Below are 23,345 nucleotides of genomic sequence, written 5' to 3'. Positions count from 1 at the left end.
CTCTGCGGAGGCTTGCTGCGAGGTAGTTATGCGTCGCCATTTTCCAACATGGCGCCGGCCGAGTCGGTTGTGTCGCTAGTGTGCCCTACACCGACAGTGCGCTGTTTTTCCAAGCAGGCCATCGCGGTTGGCTTCTTAAAGTGCTTCGCGTCGAGAACGGGGGCAGTTCAAGTGCGAATGCACTCATCAAGAGGACCGCAAAACTCACTCAGGTGAGCGAGCGAACGCTTTACCAGTGGTGGTCAAATGTTTAGGGGAATCCCCCAAGGTGGACTAGATTTGTAATAAGGGAGTAATTACTCATTGGCATCCACCCGAGCGCAGCCATACGGCTACAAAGGAAAGCTATACAGCTTTCTCAGAAACTTCGTAGTTAAAGAAAAATTCGTCCTGGTCCGGGGTTCGAACCCAGGACCACCGCTACACCGGAGCAGTCGTTCTACCAACGCAGACGTTGAAGGCGGGCCGAATGTTGTCCCCGAAGAAGCCGGCAGCGTTACAGTGATGGACAACGCGCCATATCATTCTGTGAAGCAGGATAAAGTGCGGCGGATGACTAGCCTCAAAAAAGGACGTACAGACTTCGCTGCCCGGAAAACGTGTCACGTGGAGTAGCGACATGGTGAAGGCCGAGCTCATGAAGCTTGTCAACAACGTGAACACAAGTGGGGGCCGATACCGTGTGGACTGCATCGCCGAAGCTGCTGGCCGTCTCGTTGTGCGCTTGCCGCCGTACAACTGCCAACTGAACCCGATAGAGCTTGTTTGGAGCGATGTCAAGGGCTTCGTCCCCAGTCAAAACAAGACGTTTATGCTCTAAGACGTGGAGACTCTGCTTTGGCAAGGCATCATGCAAGTGACTGCTGAGAAATGGAAGAATTACGTGGAGCATGCTATTAGTGAGGAAGATGGGATGAGGAAACTGGACCATGTCATCGACGATGTTGTTGAGCAAAGACCGCCTATTGCTGTCAACCTGGAGGACGACACAACCAGCAGAGCTGAATGGAGTTGTGATGAGAACGATGAGATGAGCCCCATTAACGTGATAACGTACGCGCGAAAGTCGGAGTACCGTCGCAGCGTCTCTCATGAGATGTGGCAGACGCCGTAGCGGACGGCTCGGGATTAATTTCGACCGCTTGTGCGTTGACTTTCACGCAACGCATGGGGTTGTTTTGCATTTCGCCAACATCGACATTCGGCTGCCCCGGCCTGCATTCGACCCAGCTTAATAGTGTAGCTACCATGCTGGAATAAATAAATTCATATACACATGACAGGAACACTGAAAATAACTGTGACGTGACAAAAGAGGAACTGATACAAACAGGTGGCGACAAAAAAAATTGGCTGTGGCTTAGCTTGGTTAAGCCAGGTAATTGTGAAAGCAAAAAATGGCTGAGGCTTAGCTTAGGTTAAGCCTAGTCAGATGCGAAGCATATTGTCGCCGAGTTGCATATCGAGCACGCCGCTTGGCTAGACGTTCTTCACGCTCTTCATCAGTCTCTGTAGCACGCCGCAGCTTTTGCTTCTCATTCCAACGAGCAGCCCTGTCTCCAGGAGGCATCTCTATCCCGTGTACGCCTAGCAGAGGCAGGCGCACCCCCTTGTATACCGCCGCTCCAGCATCACGTGTTCACTACAGCGCACCTAGCGGTAGAAGCAGGAAACACATTGGTCGCGACGCCTCGCGCGACGGCGTGAGCTGGGGCCCCGTTTCTCCTATGTCGGTACGTCACGCATCACGTGGTCCTCCTTGGTCGCGGCGCCTCGCGCGACGGCGCGAGCTGGGCCCCCGTTTCTCATCTGCTGTGACGTCACGCATCACGTGGTATGACATGGAGGTCACGAAAGGTCAATGGTAACGACACCGCCGCGCTCGAGGAGCTGGGTTGGGCTATTTTAGTATGCTTCGCATAATATCCGTAGCTACGCCATGGTTCAGCTGGTAGTGCAGCTGGTGGTGGTGCTTATGGTTAAACTTGTGGTGATGCATCGGTTATACAGTGATTCGATCTGGATACGGCATGGTGTTTTAATTAAAGGTGTTACCTCGGTCTCCGTGGCTAGCTGTTGCTTACTCTTTGCATTCTGCCGAGCGGCTTTCGCGGTAGGCGGCATTGTAACGTCTGGCCGCCGGCGGGTTGCGGTTGCGACTGAGAGAAGGATGAAAAGGAAAGTGCACGGGCCTGCCAACTGGCTCAAGCCGAGCCACCACCGCTGCCACGTGCAGATAGAAGAGAGTTGAAAGATAAGAGGACAGAGTAAAAGAGGAGTACAGACGCGCGTCGCAACAACCGCGTCCGCCGGGACGGACGCTAGCTGCAAAAACATACACGACCACAGCCCGAAGGCTGCGGCCGAATGCTTCCGTTGGCCGCAGGCGCGCTGCGCGCCCGGTTTTGCGGCAGATGGCATGACGTCAGAGCGCTAAGCGCACCGCGCGCGGCAGTAGCGGAAGGCCGCGCTTGGTGGCTGTGGCCTCGCTTCGCGACGGCGCAAGTTGGAGCCCCGCTCTTGCAGCTGTGACGTCAGACCGCTAAGCGCGCCGCGCGTGGCAGGAGCACGAGTTAGGCCGCGCTTGGTAGCTGCGGCCTCGCTACGCGACGGCGCAAGTTGGAGCTCCGCTCTTGCAGCTGTGACGTGAGACCTCTAAGCGCGCCGCGCATGGCAGGAGCAGGAGTTAGGCCGCGCTTGGTAGCTACCGGCCTCGCTACGCGACGGGCTGAAAGTGCAACTAGTATTGCTTTCGTAATAAAAGAAAAAGTGGGGCCAGTGCGTCTGGACATCACCACCTAGACTAAGAAAGCCTCTGCTCTCCAGGCTGACGTCAGTGCCACGTCACGACTAGAGGCCTAGCCGCCGACGCGCTGACCGCCGCCGCCGCCGCCGCCGCGATTAGTCACTGTCGGAGCATGCTCGGGCTTGCCGGCCGGCGGAGCAGTACCGTGCACTGCTTGCATTCTGCGGTGATTTTCTCGCTTGTGAGGTGCTTTGTGAAATAGTTATTCGGCCCTGTGCTGCTCGTGTTCACGCTAGTGTCCTACAAGTGGTGAAAACGTGCGCTGCTATGCTTGGACAGTTGTGAATATGCCAAACAAGTGCTGTGTGCCTGGGTGTAGCGGCAACTACAAATCCGGACCAAAAGTCCATGTGTTCAAATTTCCTGAAGATGCAGAACTGAAGACAGCATGGCTACGCGCTATTCCCCGAGAGGGCTTCCTTCCTTCGGCACATTCCAGGGTAAGATAGCTATCGTTATTTTTGTTCCTTGAAAAATACAAAGCAAACACGTGCACGTGCGTTGTTAGTGGAATTTCAGCAGTTATATATTTAGTTTTGAGGGAGGCTTCACTGCAATATGTTAGGCATTTTTTTTTTCTATTCACTTGCAGGTTTGCGAATTGCACTTCACTGAAGGTGACATCATTCGGGAGGATTGTCATGTGGATGATACTACGGGCCGTACGATAACTGTAGCCATGCTCCGTTTGCGTCTCCGACCGGATGCTGTTCCGTCAAAATTCCCGAACTGCCCGAGCTATTTATCGAACGTTTGCAGCAGAAGGGAGAATCCGGAGTCTAGAAGAATTCGTTTGGATGCAGCTGCGACTGAAAAAGCTCTTGCAGACTCCCTCGAGACGTTTAGTGCCGAAGAGGAAAAAGATGCAGTTCGGAGCCTAAACGACTTAGCCGAACACGTGCGAACAAGCCAGTCTGAGTTCTGGCATACAATATTGAGCAGTGGCCGCCTCATATTACTGCACATTGTTGAAGATGATGCTCCTTGGGTGAAGTTCTCAGTTTGCTTGAAGGCTGATTTGTCTATCACGTTGCATTTCCTAAAGACGCCAGTCACAAGGCTAGGGTCCAACCTGTTCGTTCCTCCTCAGGCGAAAAGTAAGAGGGCTTTCGCTGGCTTTCTTGAAAGCATCAAGGTTTGGGACAGCAGCGTTTCTTCTAGCTGTAGGGACTCGAATGAAGAAGTTTTTGATCCCATCAATTTCCTGCTTGGCCAGATATCTACAGCGCAGTCAGAGGATAATGATCATGCAGTCCAATTCCTCAGCGAACAGTTGAAGCTTCTGTCTGCAAAGAAGGAGCGAAGGCGCTATTCTATAGATTTCATGGTGTATTGTTGCATTCTCGTCATGATATCACCCCATGCCTATAAATACATGCGAAGTTATGGAGCAATCACAATGCCGCATCCAATGACCATCAGATCAGTTTGCTCATCATATGGAATGAATCCACAACGGGAGCATCACGGTGCAGCCTTTCTCAGTTACATGGCGAAAAGGATCTGCGAGCTCGATGACAAAGAGCGGCATGTGACGCTTATGGTTGACGGAATTCACATAAAGCCTTATTTTGATTATAAGGGTGGCAATATTGCTTGACTTGCGCACAATTCTGAAGAGGTTGCCAATAGTGCATTCGTTTTCATGGTGCAAAGCCTTACTTGTCCATTTAAGGAAGTTGCACACATTATCCCTGCCCGCAAGGCTGATGCCGTGTTTCTGCACAAGTCAATAATGGATGTCGTGACTGGCCTCGAGAAAATAGGTTACAGAGTTACCTGCATAGTCAGTGACAACAACTCGATAAACAGAAAGGCAATGTCTTACTTTGCATCTCCGCCAACAAAGGGAATCGTTTATCCCCATCCATGTGACTCCTCGAGACCGTTGTTTTTTGTGATCGACCCAGTCCACATGCTAAAATGCATTCGGAACAACTGGCTAAACCAGAAAAATGACCGGCTGTGTTTCTACTTCCCCGAATTCGAGGATGATACAGCACAACCACGGCGCATGTTGACTGCGTCATTCGCCACCATTAGAAACGCATACAACCTTGAGTGTGACCAACTTCTTAGATACGGTCATAGTTTATCAACGAAGGCGCTGTTTCCATCGAATCTTGAAAGGCAAAACGTCAAGCTTGCTCTACGGATTTTCAGCGATGGCTTACCTCACGCACTTCGTGCGCTTGGAAAAACACACAACCTGAACTTCCCTGAGCACAATGCTAGCTTCATTGAGATCATAGTTAAATGGTGGAAAATCGTGAATGTAAAGACTCCGTACAAAGGGAAGAGACTCCGCGACCATTTTTAAGAGCCGGTGTTCCCCTCTATGGACGATCCTAAACTGGAGTTCTTGTACAAGCTGTTGGACTGGCTCGATGAGTGGCACAGCAAACGCCTCGACAGCGGTTGTTTGACCAAAGAGACGCATACTGCTTTACACCACATAACTCACGCACTCATCGAAGTAGCCCGATACTGCTTTGAAGAGCTTAATCTATCTTACGTTCTTCTGGGAAAGGTGCAGACGGACAGTTTAGAGGAAAGATTCGGCAAATACAGGCACCTGGCTGGAGCACAATATCATATTTCCTTAAGACAGATTTATGAAGGCGAAAATAAACTACGATTGCAAAACACGCTGCCTAAACTTCAAGAAATTTGTGCAAGCGAAAAAACTGAGAAGTGGGAATACCTGCACGGATCTGTGGACACGCCGCGCCCTTCGTTCAACGTCGTTGTGACTGCAGCGGCTTTATCAAAGATAACAGACATCATCCCCGTTCTTGTGTACGTTGCAGGATACGCCGCGCATACTGCTCTGAAGAGGCTAAACTGCAAAAAATGCAGATCAGCGCTAACAGTGAGCAAGACCATCACAGTTTCGCCCAACGAGGAAACCTACGATCTTGTTAAGCAGCTGGATCGCGGAGGACTTGTTTTCCCGGCAATGTTTGCAGTGAATGCCGTCGCACACAATTACGTCGTAGTTGAACAGCTTGCAAAGGACGCGGAGTTTTTAAGAGCGCCAGACCAGCGTAAGCTCGTCACGGAGCTGACAATGGATTTGCTGACAAATGACGACTCGTGTGAATTTGATGCCTGTGACGATGGACACACGTGCGAATTTGTGCTTAAACACATTCTTTGGTGCAGCACTAGCATCCTTCTCAAAAACTTTTGCAGCCGGATGAATGACAGAACCGTTGATGACGACAACAAATCTAAAAAAATAAAAGCTGAAACCCTAAAAATCAAATAAACGAACTTGCGTTCGTAACACGTTTTGTTGGGAACAATTTGTTAAAACACATTATTGTACGCCAAGCGATGAGCTCCCCCAATTCTTGCGCGCGCTTATCTGCTTCCGCAGCGCCCGCAGGCCTCGACGCATGACGTCACGACGGGAGCGCTGAGGCCTGAACTTGTCTAGGTGGTGTTGGTCTGGAACGGCCGTCTGCCTGTACAAAACAGATGAAAGAATAAAGAGACATCAAGCGCCATCTGCTAAAGGTAGAAAGAAGATAACTACTAGTACGCCTTCTTTCATATGGATCGAGCCACGCTCTGGATGAACCACGGAAGGGATGGCTTTATAGAGGAAGCTTTGCAGACGGCGGGACGCGCCTCAGCAGTCGGGAAGAGCGGACGTGTCTCACGTCGGCTCCGCCGAATTTTATGATCCTTTCCCGAAGCATCTGCCGAAGCGCTGCGACACCATCTGGCTACACTTCCAGAACAACGAGGAGACCACCCACCCTTGTTCAGGTGGGACCATTTTCTCAAATCCTTCGAGAATGTGAAGACCAAGCGGATCGCGCGAGTTGCTAAACCTAACAGTTAGGCCACGACTCAGCTGCCCGCCGCGGCTCCGCGGTGGTGGTGGAACTTTATTTCCAGCGGATATACACTGTAAAAAATAAAACACCTTTAAAGGAGTTTCCAGGTGTCTATAACTCGCACCCTTGCACCCGGCCCAGAAAGGAGTTTTGTGACTTGAATACATCTTTAAGGTGGGGTGTTTCAGGAAAGAACCAGCCCGAAAATGATAAAATTTGACCCAAAGGTGCTGAGGTGTATCACACACTTTACCACCGAGCCACAGGCGTTTTACGCGTCTTACACCCCTACACCCTTCAGGAAAAAAGCATGCAATGGGTTCATAATTTGTTCCACTTTTATTACTTTTCTTAAGCGTTCTCTAAATTTACCATTATAATGCCTAAGTAATGCAATATACCTGTATTACTGGAGCTCTTCATAGCAGTAAACAGGCGGTGTGCACCTAAGAAAAACGTTTATTGACAAACAAATCACAAAACTGCAGAAATGTGAAAAAATTTTTATTAGAACAAAACACATCCATAAGACAAGGCACAAGAAGCTTCTCCAATGAATTCCTTACTGCCATCCAAAGAACTAAAAATTTTAAGGTACAACAGCACCATACCTGCTTTTATTGGGCTTATGGTGCTGCAAGAATAAGGTTCCACAGCATTTACTCTACCTCCCAAATTTTTCAGAGCAAACAGAATGAAAAATTCATGCTTGTGCAGCCTTATATACCAGCCTGAAGAAGGCTTGAATGTGACGCTAACTCCCAGGAATAAGCAAAAAGCAAACTTAAGGCAACTTATGCTGAACACCCATATTCCTGACATTATGGCGCAGTTGTGAAGTGAGCCGCAGTGGTAAGCCTGCTGAGTAGCCATCCTCCCTCGACGAACAGGTTCTCAGCCACCTCAGGATTGTCTTCGGTGAACAGCATACATGGTGCGAGTCTGCATTTTAGACAAAAACAGTAAAATATTTCATACCAGTTTACACTGTTCAATGTTGTTGATAAATTCCAACATATTGGTCATTAACAATGTGTTTTATTATGCATGCTAACGCTAACAGAAAGAAGAAAATCTGCCCATGTGGCGAGCAAGCACCAGCTGTTATTTTTTGAAACATTCCAAAGAGGCCACTGTGGTTTAGAAAAAATAGCTCTAAACGGCATTATACAAACAATGTTTTAGCTAAAAAGCTAGATGTTATGAAATGGAACGAAGGTGGTCAGGTCATGCAATTAATTCTGCACGAACTGTTACAAGCTAGTGCAAACCACTGGCCTGTCTGGCGGGTAAACTGACTATAAAAGGCACAAAACACCATGACAACAAAGACGAAAATAGCGCACTTGAAAATGCTTTACAATAAACCGAACAAGTAATGTGCAAAATTCACTGTAACAACAGAAAGCACAGTATCTGATCAAAGTCAGCAACACAACCCCTTCCATGAGAGTGGTCAGCTGCAACTAATGCAAAGCATGCATTCGTTATTATATCAAGCAAGTGACATCTTGAAAGGCAGGCAACAGTGCTAAGTTAACATATCTCCCATGCCTGCAGCCAGTAAACTCAAAAATCCATCAAGAAAGATTTGCACAAGGCCACTAAACTACAAGAAAAGGAGCTCGGACAGTTGGTGCATGAATCTTTGCAAAACCACGCAGGATAACAGGACACAGACAAGACAGGTGCAGTGATAACTGAGGAATTTATTGTTTAGTTTGCAATCAATACAGAAAGCATCATCCAAATTACAAAGAAGGAAAGTCATGGAATCGTCATTTTGTCAAATCTGTCGTGATTATTTATCCAGGTAGTCAATTTCTTTTTCCTTAGAGTTAGTGATGATGTGCTTAAATAGGCTGAACAATTCTTATGTACCATACACATCTCTGTCGAAAGTGTGATACACACTCACAGTCCGATATGTGTCTTGGTAGCTTGCTACGATATCCTTTCTCAGTATTGCCGACATGTTGCATTATATAAATGTTAACACGCTGACCTTATTTCCCAACACAGGACGCTCCGCGTGGCGGATAGATCTTGTAAACTAAGCCACTGTCGCATGTCGTGAATTTGTTTCTGTGCTTCGTCTTATGCTGGGCTGTTTTTGAAGCACCTTTGCTAGGCGCATTGCATACTACATTCAGCTACTTTCTGTGAAAAAGCAAATGAAGCCACTGCAAAGAACTTCCATAAGCTGCAAAAGAAGGTCAAGCCAACAACTTGACCAAAGTAGGGCTGGTTGCGAAGAAGAGTGAGGGCCTATGCCTGAATGCCTTCTTTATGGCAAAAACACAGAACGATAACTGGCCTTTCAGAGTAATTGTCTCTGAACAAGGATCGTGGCAGCAACCCTTAGGGCAGTATCTGCAAGAATTGCTCTCCTAGCTCACCATGGAAGACTTTTTCCTGGTAAAGAAGCCAGAAGTGTCCGCATTCCTCTTGAACAGCCGTCCAGAAGGAGTGTCTTCTCATTGTCATCAAGGACTAACATTACACGCTGCCACATACCACCTTGTTTGAGACCGTAAGAGAAGGCATTGATGCAATGGGAGCAGCATGATTCCAGAACCAATGCAGAATTAATGCTGATAGATTTCTCGAGTTGCTAACCATCTATTATTTTAGTTTAATGATCTGCACATACAGTGGCAAGGATTATGCACCAGTTCCTGCGTTGCACTAATTCTCATTGTCCTGCTAGCCTGTCAAGATAGCGAACTAGTAAAAAGCTTTGCTTATCACCAATTTGATAATGACCTCCCGATTTTTGGACGACTTCCTAGTAATCCACAAGCTTCATAAACAAGGGCAACACAACGGCATTGTTCACATATTCAAGACCTTCTCCGAAGTCCTTGCTGGAGGTACAGCTTCTCGATCTATGGCTGCACATCAGAGGCCCATATGTACTGGTGTTATGTCCCACAGTCGAAAAAAAGACTGTTGCTACTGGCACACTAAAAAATGTCTCAAACAGATTGTGTATTGACTGTCAGAAGGAAAGCGTTGAGGCCCAACTGACATAGTTACCTGAAGCTGGTTTCCCGGATGACCTCGTCTGCAGCCTTGGCTTGAAGATAATGAAAAAAATTTGCTGATCCACCCCAACGAGGCTTCAGGAAGAACGGAAGTTAGCTGTGACGGCATATGTGCATAGTATCAGCCACGCGCAAGAGAAAGTGGTCAGGCGAGCTGGTGTGAACTTAGTAAACAAGGTGCCTAAGTCACTGTCGCATGCTGTGGATTTGACAGCCTTCTTTTATACCAGGCTATCTTTGAGGCACCCCAGCCTGCCTGACCACTTTCTTTAGTGCGTGGCTGATACCATGCACCTATGACCTTAATCACCGTGTTGCCCACTACCCTCCTGGCTTCCACGTACTCCCCTGGCTCCCTGCGCACCATGTGGGCCTGGGTGAGAAGCTGCTGCCTCGTTACGTGGGTCCTTACCGCGTCTTCTCTTCAGGCAACTGAGCAATGTGACCTATGAAATCACGTCCCTGCACTCCCGCACTGTTCCCCCGACCCACTCCACAAAGCTCGTGCACGTCACCTGTCTTAAGCCCTACCATTCACACCACCTTAGGGCGCCCAGGGGCTGCGCTTCCTTCCGCGAGGCGGAGGGGGTAGTGCTACAGTGCAAGTTGAAAGGCGAAGAGGACGTTGTTTTGACACTGGGCAGTTGACGACAACAGGCACGCTGCAGCTAGCGCTCGGAGTGACTTGGTTTGGGGTGCCTTCTGAGTGCAACCCGTCGCGCCTGCTGCTGAGCTAAACCCCATAGTAATATGCTATGACAGCTACGTTCCGTTCTTTCTGAAGCCTTTTAGAGGTAGATAGGCAAATTTCTTTATCCTGAAGCCAAGGCTGCAGATGAGGTCATCTGGGAAATCAGCTTCAGGTAGCCATGTCAGGTGGGCCTCAAGGAATTCTTGCTGACGGTCAATACACGAGCTATTTAGGATATTTTTCAGTGCGCCAGTAGCAACAGCCTTTTTTTCGACCTTGGGAAGTAACGCAAGCACATATGGGTCTCTACAAAGTACAGCCATAGATCGGGAAGCTGTACCTCCAGTGGCATTTCTTTGGTCAGCTCAAAGTTAGCAAGAACTTTGGAGAAGGTCTTGAAGATGTCAACAACGACTTTGTGTTACCCTTGGTAATGAAGCTTGTGGGTTACTAAGAAGTCGTCCACAAATCGGAAGGTCATTATCAAACTGGCACCATGCACAGCTTTTTAACAGTTGGCTATTTTGACAGGCTAGCTGCACAATGAGAATTAGTGCAACGCTGGAACTGGTGCATACTCCCTGCCACTGTATGCACACATCATTAAACTTTACATAGGTAGAACGGAAGTAGATGGTTAGCAACTCGAGGAATCTATGCGCATTAATTCTGCACGGGTTCTGGAATTGTACTGCTCCCATTGAATTAATGCCTTCTCTTATCGTCTCAAACAAGGCAGCATTTAGCAGCGTGCAGTCTAAGTCCTTGATCAGAATGAGATGACAACTCTTCTGTACAGCTGTTCGAGAGGAATGCGGACACTTCTGGCTTCTTCACCAGGAAGAGGTCTCCCACGGTGAACAAGGAGAGCAATTCTTGCAGATACTGCCCTAAGGGTTGCTGCCTTGATCCTTGTTCAGCGACAATTACTCTGAAAGGCCAGTTATTGTTGCGTGTTTTTGCAATAGCGAAGGCATTCAGGCATAGGCCATCACTTTTCGTCATAGCCAGCACTAATTTGGACAAGTTGTTGGCTTGACACAAGTTTTTAGGTTTCGTTCTTCACTGTTTGGCGCTTGACCTTCTTTTGCAGCTTGCGGAAGTTCTTTGCGATGGATTCATTTGCTTTTTTGCAGAAAGTAGCTGAACGTAGTATGCAACGCGCCCAGCAAAGGTGCTTCAAAAACAGCCCAACACAAGATGAAGCACCGAAACAAATTCACAACATGCGACTGTGGCTTCGCTTACGAGATCCCTCTCTCATGCGGAGCGTCGTATGTTGGGAAATAAGGTCAGCGTGTCCACATTTGTCTAATAGAACAAGTCGGCAATACTGAGACAGGATACAGTAGCAAACTAGCAAGACATGTGTCAAACTGTGAGTGCACCCCCCACTTTCGATGATGTAAAATTCTTAGGAAATATATTTAACAGCTCATGCTGAGATATAAGAGACGTGCATGACACATAAGAATTGTTCAACCTATGGAAGCACATCATCACTAACGCCAACGAAAAAAGAAATTGACTATCTGGATAAATAAGCCCAACAGATTTGACCAAATGATAATTCCATGACTTTCCTCCTTTTGTATTTTGGATCATATTTCCTGTATTTATAGTGAGCAAAGCGATAAATTCCTCAATTGTTAGTCAGCGCAGTACCTGTGTGTTCCTGTCAGTGCCCTGTTACCCTGCATGCTGCTTTGCCTAGACTAATATACTATCACACATTAAGAGATGAAGTCTACACCTGGATAAAGACCACAAGGGGTTCCAAGCTGTTTCCTTTCTGGTTCGCGTTCCCTTTCTTAGAGTTATACATGCACCATGTAGTGAACAAAAGTACAAAGTAGATAAATAGAATTGATCATCTTGCAAATATCACTACTGTAAAATGGTGCTAACAAATGGCCACATTCATCCTAAGGACAGATCCGCATTTCATCTGTCATAACATATGAAACATGAAATATGAAGCAGCCAGGTGAATGAATACATTTTTCCCAGAAATTTACCAAAGGTACACACAGTGATACCATTCCAGTGGATCAGTTGAGTATGCTGCTCAGGAGCAGCAGTATTCATATGGGGTGAATGCTAGCAGCAAAAAATATTGGCAATGCAATACAAGTTTGCAACAAGATGCGAAATAAACGGCATGATATGGAACCATTCCAATTATACAAGCAGAAAAAATTGCATTCAACCTACACTGCAATATTAATTGAGCTACAAAAATATTATAAAGGCTTCTTCAAATCAGCGCAAAGTTGGCATTTATATGCCATTGGGTCATTCCATGCCAACTGTTCCAGGCTTAGCACTGAATCTTCTATTTCTTTAAAAAAAATTCATGGCTTATTGCATTACTTAATCAAACATTATCCCAGCTTGTTTTAGGCGGAGCAATTTTTTCCCGTCGTGGCCGCCATTTCATGTTTGAAAGTGATAGCCAAACCTAACCTTGCAAAAAAATTTGTAAAAAGAAACGTTCTTACGCAGGACTATGAAGTTTCTGTTATATAAATTAAAGGTATTCCATATCCAATGCAGTAAATTGAACTTATTTTGTTTTAAATAAAACATGTAATAAGTACAAAATATAAAAATTTGAAATCTTTTATCAAATTTCATGTTCTCACAGTAGTTATTCTATTTTCTAAGCTGTCGAGAAGGCAAAGGTGATAAAAATGTTTCAGAGAGCAAAACATGTAAGGCAAGTCAGCGAAAGGATTCTGAAGTCGAGAGAATTTGCTTTTTGTGACATATTCAGTAGTCTACTACATAATGAGGTGATCTTAATTAAATTATGAAAGATAAGATTTAAACAGTACCATTTAATGGCATTTATTTTTAGTTTATTTGGGGCTCTTTTTTTTTGTTTTAAGCGAGAAAACAATCTTACAAGTTGAGTCCCTGCGTTCAACATCGACACTGCTCAGTGCTTCCTTTTCACTCCAGCACACTTTGCCACCAGCTGTAAATTACACAAAACCAGCACTCCGCTGCACGAATACAATGGTGTGCTGGTCTTCGATGCCAGCAGCTTCGGCAATAAAGAAATCTGCTGAAGGATAGATTTACAAAAAGTAAAAATGAAGGGGCCACATGGCAGAACGGCTCTCGTTCCTCGACACAGGGAAGCACTGTTTGTGGTATGACCAATCAGAGTTAAAACCTCTACTACCATGAAAATTACTTAAACTTTTCAGTGGAATGGACTTTTTCACCCCATCACATGGGAGGAGCGCTTGTGACGGCATTGGTGGAAGTGTGAGGCCCCCTGCAGCAACAGAAAGCATTCAGAGGCCACAGAAACGTCAAATACTGATCCTCTATAAGCTGTTTACACGGGCGGAGAAAACCATTAAGAGTGTCGTAGCTCTCTGGGTGCTCCAACAAATGATTCAAGAAAACAAAGGTGAACTCACTAGGCGGTTTACAAGAGTGCTACCATTAAAAGGAATACGCATTTTTCACCACATCAAGCCTTTTTTATCTCTCTCAATGGTGCACGCTGGACTTAAGTCATGCTCGAGTTTAAACTGACAAAATGTGAGCGAACATGCCAGCAGACATGTCAAAACCAAAATTTGAGGAGCATCCACATGGAGTACCGTGCAGCAAAGCTTTGTGTCTCCTTGATCCCAGCTCTAGCATGCACCGCAGTGTCGAGCAAGCAGCCAGCAATGCTGGGGTTGAAGGTAGAGACTCAAATTGCGAAGTTATTTTCGCGCCTAAAACGAAAATTGCTCCAATTAAAATTTTAGAAATGTCACAGCCATTAGAAAATAAATGAGGCCAACCTCACTGAGCCACTGGTGGCTGAATATGCCTCAAAAGTATTTTTTTTCAGCTGACTGACATGCCTTGCATTTTTTTCATCTCTGAAACACTTTTATCACATTCTTTGCCTTTTGTATAACCCAGAAAAATAGTTGAAATGACTATTATGAGAACATAAATTGAATAAAAAATATCAATTTCCAATATTTTTGTACCTTCTTTCATGTTTTATACATGAGTCCAATTTATTGGATATAAAAGCACATCCTTTATTTATATGAAAAAGTTTCAGTCATGCATAAAGCGTTTATTTTTAACAAGTTTTTTGTAAGACTTAGCTTTACTATTGCTTGTAAACATAAGACTGTGGCCACGACACGAAACTTCTTTTTTTCTGCCAAGAACATGCTTTAAAAATCTTTGTCATGGTAATAAAATAAGCCATGATTTTTTTGTTTCTGTAGGAAATCAAGTGCAGTCGAGTACAAAAGTCTGGATAACGTGGCGTGGAATCACCTTGTTCAGTATTGCACAGCAACACAATACACAGCCTACTTATCACCAGGCATATAGCAGCTTCCATATAGGTCAATAAATTGGCTGGGCTGTAAGAGGCTTCTGTAACACTAGAAAAATTACAACTACAAGTTAAAAAGAGGACACCAATCTGAATCTTTACATTGTGCAGATGTATAACAGTGACACTGAGAACTCCCACTCCCCTACGCACTTGGATGGTGGTATTGTTCCTGCCAGTCTACCAAATATAGTCCCCGCAATATAATGAGTCTAGCATTTTGCCCTCTGTAGACGAGAGCAGGAAAGGAGACTTAATGCTGGTAATAACAAACATAAGCATCCTAAGAGTTTGGTAAGCTTGCAAAATTTAAGCTTGTTCGGTTCCAAAAATATGCAATAGCAAACTGAATGGTCATTCATTCAAACCATGCGAATGCAATGGGTAAAATGGCTCCACAATGTAAAAGGTTACTTTCTTGAACTAGTCGATACATGTTTGTCAGCATGAAGGGCACAGCATGACTATAATGGTATGAAAGAACAAGACAGACTCGGCGCTGACTCAAGACTGACGATCTTAATTGCTGCCACACAATAAACAGATGAAAAGAGAGAATAAACAACATTTTTTTCGCGACAGTTTGCCAGCTTGCAAAACATGTGGCACTGCATTAAAGATTGACTGCGAAAGGCAAAAATGCTGGCGAATAAAAACAAAAAAAATGTTTAAAAATGTAGAAGAAACTGTTACCCTGCCGTCTAAGCTGCTGAGGTAGCCTATACTCCGTCTCACAAGATGTTTGCAGCACTACGAAAGGTACAGCTCTCTCGTCCAATCAGGATGGCGCGCACTACATTAGTATGTTCCTACGCGCCTATGGTTCAATCCACCTGATGTCCAGGTGGCTTCTTTCTACCTCTAGCAGGTGGCACTTGATGTCTTTTTACTCTATTTTGGTTTGTTTTTGGACAGGCAGACGCCCGTTCCAAAGGGACTAGCCCCACTTTTTTTTTTTGTCGCAACCTGTTCTGATCAGTTCCTCCGTTGTCGCGAAGCCACCTGCTTTGCCTGCTTGGGGAAATAGCGCACTGTCGATGTAGAGCACACAGGAGACACAACAGACTCGACCGACGCCATGTTGGAAAGTGGCAACGCACCACTACCTCGCAGCAGGCCTCCGCAGAGCTGTGTCCGTACGGGCTTTGTCTGGTAATATCACCAGTGATTGAAACACTCCCTACCATTTAAATATACCTGTCCAAACCATATTTTTAGTTGCAATGCTTATTGTTTTGATTAATAGTCATACGCTCCTCAAATATTCGAGGGACTATTTTCTGCGTTTCTGCAGTCTTGATTGGACGAGAGAGCTCTACCTTCCGTAGTGCTGCAAACATCTTGTGAGATGAAGTATAGTTCTTTGCATCTGAGCACAACAGAATGTTTGCAGATGCATTTGTCTTGCTCCTGACGGATAAAACGCATCAACAACAATCTCCCGCGTGTGCTGGTCCTTATGCGTGTACAGTATGGTTGTACGGCTGAAAGCAGAGGTGCAGTTTTCACACGACAGCCAACATATGACCATATTGCTTTCAGGAGGTGGTTTTAAGGGGCTCTTGTGTTCGCTCAGACAGTCGTTTAGGCATGTCCTGTTTGACTGATAGAGCACGTTCCGCGGGATAGCTCACTTCTGTGCGCCACATTTTTGGGGCACTAGTACATAAGAGAATTCTCGGTTCTTTTCGCATTCTGCAGGTGGCAACCCTTCACGGTTGACACAATTGCGGAGACGTTGCAATTTGCTTGGAGCAGAGAATACTACTCACACACCAGGCCTAGCTCCTATTCTTTTCAAATTGTGAGACACTCGTGGAAAGGACGCGTTCTCAAGCAGAAGTACACAGGACTGTGTACTTCTCCTGCTTGTGAACACATACTTTTTGAGAGGAGGAGATTAGGACATTATGCGGTAGCGCACTTTTTATCACCAAATGCTAGTACCAAGTTCGCAGGGATATGGTAGCCGCAGCTGCCAAAGGACTGCCTTTGCCCTGCAGTGGGTGTAATCAGGATGATGATGATGACGAGAAAACTACGTTTAACGACACTCAAACTGGTTTGCAATAACCCCATGCTGACAACGAACTAGCAAGGATGTACAAATAAATGAGGGCATGGTTAGGCTATGTACCCTGTTTCATGAAGCAGCCTGATGAAGGAAAGAAGGGAAAATGGCCCAAAAAAGAACCTAGCATACAACATAAAAAGAAGCTTGCAGCAAGAACTAAAACACACCTTTGCTTCCATACTGCTCGTGAATATTTCCCAGCGGCAACAAGGTGCAAGCTGTGGCTGTGGACTCCCATGTGGATGTAGATGTTTCCCCTGCACACATCCATTTAATACCATCACGATTAGAGGCCGCCAAAATTCAGAAATTAGGTCACTACGGCCAAACAATGAAGCGTTTAAAAACTTGAAAAAGCAAGCTAAATATACCTAGCTGGCACAGCACTGGATTCTTTAATCTGGATGTCGTTCTAAAAACAATTAAAAACCAAAATAGATAGCAACGTCAACAAATTTATGCAAAAACATGGCCTGATGCACAAACGATCAATGGTCAGCGGCTGCAGCACACAAAATTGAAAGCTTATCTCAGACGCCATGCTGACGCAACGCATTTTACGCAGAAATACGGAATAGACCTTACGCACGGGCGGAAAAATTACCACGTGCAGATAAACCGTAGGACAAGGAATTTGACGAAATAGCGTTAAACGGCGTTAAATTTGACAGAACACACATACTAGAGCTCTTAAGTAGCATGAGGCAGTACTCTGCAACATTCGTTTCGTCAAAACAAAAACAGCTCTGAGTAGAATCATTCTCGGCGAACTCTGTTCAGTGCTGCTTCTCTTCCTGGATACATGGAAAGAGCTGCCTGTCTGCAGATCTTGGCACTTTGGTACTAGAAGCGGCAAGTCTTGAGGCCGCTCTTCCATAAAATATGCTTTGAATAATGCAAACCAGCATGCATGAAGACATAGTATTGCTTACCATTCGAGGCAGGTGCGTAGTCGTGCCGAGCTGATGAAGTACGTCTCCAAGTCACGGCAACGCTAGTTTTTCATTAACGCCGACTTCAGGACGTTTCTACATTACAAAATGCATTCTGGTGCATAAACAGCGCACATTATAACTTCGCCCGTGATTTCTGATATCAAACCTTTAAACCGTGAGCGAGCGCCGGCCTTTCTGGCAATCTACAACAAAGAAACGCATTCGGCAGAGCCTCCAAAGGCTGCTTCTGTTCCGATACGTGAGATACGAGTACTTGGACAGCAGTGAACGAACCTACGCAGTACTCCAGTTATATATGCACAAAAAACACTTCAGTTCAACGCGGTACCTCGAAAAACGCGGTCGAAAACGCAGTTCACGTCAACTGCTGAAATCCGCACACCACGACCGACGCCATACCATACACAACAGGCAGGTAAAAATCAACAAAGGCCCGACGGTACCGATGGCCGCCTAGCGGCGGAAATGTAGTTTCACTTTCAGTTTCACTTTCAGTTTTGAATTCAGTTTATTGGGTTTTTTACAGTGCGTACGGAAGCTAGAATGTATTTGCAGCATCGGAACAGGATACGCAACGATTGCCAACCGTTACCAGTTACGGAAAATGCGAAGTGATTAAACTAGATATATTTCTTCGTATTCAAAAGTTACCATGAATTGGCCCCCTTGCCGTTTCTTTCTTTTTACGTTCACTCCAGCGGCTGCATTTCGATGGTGGCGAAATATATATAAAAAAAGTGTAGCCTATATCGTCGTCGAAAGTGGAGGGAGCATGAAATGTATGGCAGTCACGGCGTAGCATATTTTAGGACGGCACCCCCACCGTCAAGCGACACCTTCGAAGGGCCGCACAGGGACGGAGGCTCAGAGAGGTAGAAGATGAGCGGGAGGGCGCTATGTTATGATGGATAGGCATAATGCTCCAAGGCCTGTGGCATTGCTCTTCATAAACTTAAATTAATCAACAAAACGCAGCGGTGATTGAGAGCAACACATAAGGCCGAATGCCGACTGCAAGGTCTGCACGCGACAGATTTTTCTGCGGTCCAGTAGACCTTCGGCTCCCTTGGCGCTCTCATGGGCCCGCACAGCGTGCTTCCACTCGCGGCGCGCCTGTTACGAGATCAGCGGGAGGATCGAAATGTTCGCTTAAGGTTCTAAAAGTTCTAGCTCATGTTCTCTGTCCTGTGCGCTGCTGTGCGTAGACGATGTTCGCTAGTTTGTCCAGAACGGAAACTGGAAGCACTAAATGCCTAAATTGTCCGTGTGTTGTGCGAATGTCAGTGCACGTTAAAGGACCCACGATTGCCGAAAATGGTATAGAGTCCTCCACTACGGTGTCTCCGATAGCTCAGGTTTAGCTTTCAGACATTAAACGCCGTATACCGCAGCATTTAACGTTTTTGTAATGGGTTTGCACAGGTACCTTCTGCTACTCGCTCAGTTTTGGAGAGCTACGTACGTCGGGGCAAAATAAAATTTTTGTTTTCTTCCCTTTGCTCTTTGAGCTTCTCAAGCTCTTCTGAGACCCTAATTAACTTCAGGTCTCCATCATTACCTTTCTTCCAGTTGACACAGAGGTTACTTCAAGAAATTGCTAATTTGGTCTTGTTTTTTGCTTGTAGTTTCGTGCGTAAAGTAGAATGATTTCGCGCTGACAGTACTCCGTTTGAAAAATATGCAGGGTGTTTCACGTAACTTGAACCAAGGATTTAAAAAAAGCGGTACACCGCAGCCAGCTGAAACCAACGATGCATTGCTCGCCATCATGTGGCGCTCCTCAGAATATTTTGTATTGCGCTTAATTAGTTAATTAACTAAGATGAATTATGCAATTTTTCATATATTCACTTTAGTGCCAATACCATTACGTTAGGTTGTAGAGCAGGTTTATAAACAACGAATACAGTTTATTGTAGCATCGTATCTCCTACGGGGTCCTTTTTTCCGGCATCTAAAGAAAGCCCGCGAAATATGAAAAAATACCACGTGACTACGCTCGTGCGCTACCAAATTGCAACGCTCTCAACGGCGTTTTCGAGCAAACTGAGTGTGCCCACTGACCGTGGCGAAGTGAACGGCCGCCGCTCTTAGCAGCGGCTTGACAGTGCGTCAGCACTTTCAGCAGCGGCGCGGCGGCCGTAATAAAATCAATAACTCTTTTTTTTTTTCAGCTGCGAGTGAACCAATAGTTTTCTCGCCGCTGCATGTATGTTCTCGGGTGCGAAAGATGTAAACCATGCCTCAAAGTGCAATCCTCAAAAGCGCATACTATCGCCCCCGTCAGAGCGTTTGTACTGCCTTCATAATTAGTTAAGTTGGGATCGCCATGTGGAATATTTGCCTTAACAATCGTGTCGATGCATCAGTGAAACGTGGATAAAATGCCGAAAACGCATGTTACTGCTTCACACGTGCACGTGTTGCTGTCACAGGAACCACGCCAACACATTTTGTCCCATAAAACGCCCGAGCTACAGCTATATTTTATGTTTTTTTACAGTTCCCTTCCCCAATTAGTCCGGCATGCATAACTGAGGTGAAGCCAGCTTTACATTTTTTAAAGGAACACCCTTGCCTGCACTGGCGGGTATTTTGACCATTTGCACCCGCCCCTAAATTGCTAGGTTGCAGACGGGTGCAGGACGGGTGCACGAGTAACAGAAACTCCTATTTTGTCGGGTGCGAGGGTGTGTTAGTCAGTATGTTCCTTTAAAGGTGTGAAATTTTTTACAGTGTAGAGGAGCGACCCGAAGTCGCCCCCCGCTTAAACGGCGGCCGCTATCCCTTGGGCAGCGGCGGCGTCTTCAGCCAGATGGAGGAGCTTGATCTGTGTCCCCGGGTCAGGGCTGAGCAATAGAGCCTCCCAATGATCAGAGTCGGTAATGAAGCGACTCGCGGGTAGGGACTGCGGGCAGTTCCAGATCATATGATTTAGATCGGCTTTGGCATCACAATTTTTGCATTTGTCTGAGTACAGTCCATCCGAATAGAAGCTACACAATTGGGGATTTGGATAGGTTTTAGTTTGAAGTTTACGCCAGGCTTTCGCCTGTTGCTTGGAAAGCGTTTTATCTGCTGGGGGAAATCTGAGTCTTGCAAGCCTGTAGTGCTGCAGGATTTCTCTGTAAGAAAACAACCTGTCCTTGCCGGAGTATAGGGCGGGTGTACTGCACGACCCAGCTCGGCGGGATAGTTCTCGAGCTAGGTTATGAGCCGCCTCATTACCAGCAAGGGAGGCATGAGCAGGCGTCCAGATTAGGCGAATGCGCCGCGTGGGCTGATAATTTAGCAGAATTCGTGCCGCTTGTGGAGAGATTCTTCCAAACGTGTAGTTACGTATTGCCAATTTTGAGTCGCTGACAATGGTTTCTGCCGAGGATCCCGCAATGGCTAGAGCAATGGCTGTTTCTTCTCCAACATGTGTGTGCTGAGTGCGTATAGTGCCCCCCGTTATGAGTGTACCACATTCCGTGCACTGTAAAAAATTTCACACCTTTAAAGGGAACATACTGACAAACACACCCTCGCACCCGACAAAATAGGAGTTTCTGTTACTCGTGCACCCGTCCTGCACCCGTCTGCAACCTAGCATTTTAGGGGCGGGTGCATATGGTCAAAATGCCCGCCAGTGCAGGCAAGGGTGTTCCTTTAAAAAATGTAAAGCTGGCTTCACCTCAGTTATGCATGCCGGACTAATTGGGGAAGGGAACTGTAAAAAACATAAAATATAGCTGTAGCTCGTGCGTTTTATGGGACAAAATGTGTTGGCGTGGTTACTGTGACAACAACACGTGCACGTGTGAAGCAGTAACATGCGTTTTCGGCATTTTATCCACGTTTCACTGATGCATCGACGCGATTGTTAAGGCAACATTCCACATGGCGATCCCAACTTAACTAATTATGAAGGCAGTACAAACGCTCTGACGGGGGCGATAGTATGCGCTTTTGAGGATTGCACTTTGAGGCATGGTTTACATCTTTCGCACCCGAGAACATACATGCAGCGGCGAGAAAAATATTGGTTCACTCGCAGCTGAAAAAAAAAAAAAGACATTGATTTTATTACGGCCGCCGCGCCGCTGCGGAAAGTGCTGACGCACTGTCAAGCCGCTGCTAAGAGCGGCGGCCGTTCACTTCGCCACGGTCAGCGGGCACACTCAGTTTCCATGCTCAGTTTGCTCGAAAACGCCGTTGAGAGCGTTGCAATTTGGTAGCGCACGAGCGTAGTCACGTGGTATCTTTTCATATTTCGCGGGCTTTCTTTAGATGCCGGAAAAAAGGACCCCGTAGGAGATACGATGCTACAATAAACTGTATTCGTTGTTTATAAACCTGCTCTACAACCTAACGTAATGGTCTTGGCACTAAAGTGAATATATGAAAAATTGCATAATTCATCTTAGTTAATTCATTAAGCGCAATACAAAATATTCTGAGGAGCGCCACATGATGGCGAACAATGCATCGTTGGTTTCAGCTGGCTGCGGTGTACCGCTTTTTTTAAATCCTTGGTTCAAGTTACGTGAAACACCCTGCATATTTTTCAAACGGAGTATTGTCAGCGCGAAATCATTCTACTTTACGCACGAAACTACGCGCAAAAAACAAGACCAAAATTAGCAATTTCTTGAAGTAACCTCTGTGTCAACTGGAAGAAAGGTAATGATGGAGACCTGAAGTTAATTAGGGTCCCAGAAGAGCTTGAGAAGCTCAAAGAGCAAAGGGAAGAAAACAAAAATTTTATTTTGCCCCGACGTACGTAGCTCTCCAAAACTGAGCGAGTAGCAGAAGGTACCTGTGCAAACCCATTACAAAAAAGTTAAATGCTGCGGTATACAGCGTTTAATGTCTGAAAGCTAAACCTGAGCTATCGGAGACACCGTAGTGGAGGACTCCATACCATTTTCGGCAATCGTGGGTCCTTTAACGTGCACTGACATTCGCACAACACACGGACAATTTAGGCATTTAGTGCTTCCAGTTTCCGTTCTGGACAAACTAGCGAACATCGTCTACGCACAGCAGCGCACAGGACAGAGAACATGAGCTAGAACTTTTAGAACCTTAAGCGAACATTTCGATCCTCCCGCTGATCTCGTAACAGGCGCGCCGCGAGTGGAAGCACGCTGTGCGGGCCCATGAGAGCGCCAAGGGAGCTGAAGGTCTACTGGACCGCAGAAAAATCTGTCGCGATCAGACCTTGCAGTCGGCATTCGGCCTTATGTGTTGCTCTCAATCACCGCTGCGTTTTGTTGATTAATTTAAGTTTATGAAGAGCAATGCCACAGGCCTTGGAGCATTATGCCTATCCATCATAACATAGCGCCCTCCCGCTCATCTTCTACCTCTCTGAGCCTCCTCACCACGAATGCCCTGGCACCGTCCCTGTGCGGCCCTTCGAAGGTGTCGCTTGACGGTGGGGGTGCCGTCCCAAAATATGCTACGCCGTGACTGCCATACATTTCATGCTCCCTCCACTTTCGACGACGATATAGGCTACACTTTTTTATATATATTTCGCCACCATCGAAATGCAGCCGCTGGAGTGAAC

General features: G+C 46.2%; 1 protein-coding gene, 1 long non-coding RNA gene and 1 pseudogene across 3 annotated transcripts in view; 1 reads left to right on the top strand and 2 right to left on the bottom strand.

Moving 5' to 3' along the window:
* The window catches only part of LOC149365210 (beta-scruin-like), a 212,990-nt gene that overhangs the window by 9,412 nt on the left and 180,233 nt on the right, over positions 1–23,345 (bottom strand). The gene's annotated exons all lie outside the window — the stretch shown is intronic.
* On the top strand, positions 2,619–6,251 carry LOC149365215 (uncharacterized; annotated as a pseudogene). The gene is made up of 2 exons (XR_016292824.1): positions 2,619–3,246; positions 3,399–6,251. The product of XR_016292824.1 is annotated as an uncharacterized LOC149365215 (transcript).
* Positions 7,165–18,178, bottom strand: LOC149365214 (uncharacterized). Its single transcript, XR_016292823.1, has 3 exons — positions 17,765–18,178; positions 17,000–17,089; positions 7,165–7,596 (listed from the first exon to the last, which is right to left on the bottom strand). It is a non-coding gene; the product is annotated as an uncharacterized LOC149365214 (long non-coding RNA).

Source organism: Amblyomma mixtum, chromosome 1 (assembly GCF_055824585.1).
Source record: "Amblyomma mixtum isolate Tamu chromosome 1, ASM5582458v1, whole genome shotgun sequence".
Taxonomy (NCBI): Eukaryota; Metazoa; Arthropoda; class Arachnida; order Ixodida; family Ixodidae; genus Amblyomma; species Amblyomma mixtum.
This window is presented reverse-complemented; position numbering and strand designations above follow the sequence as displayed.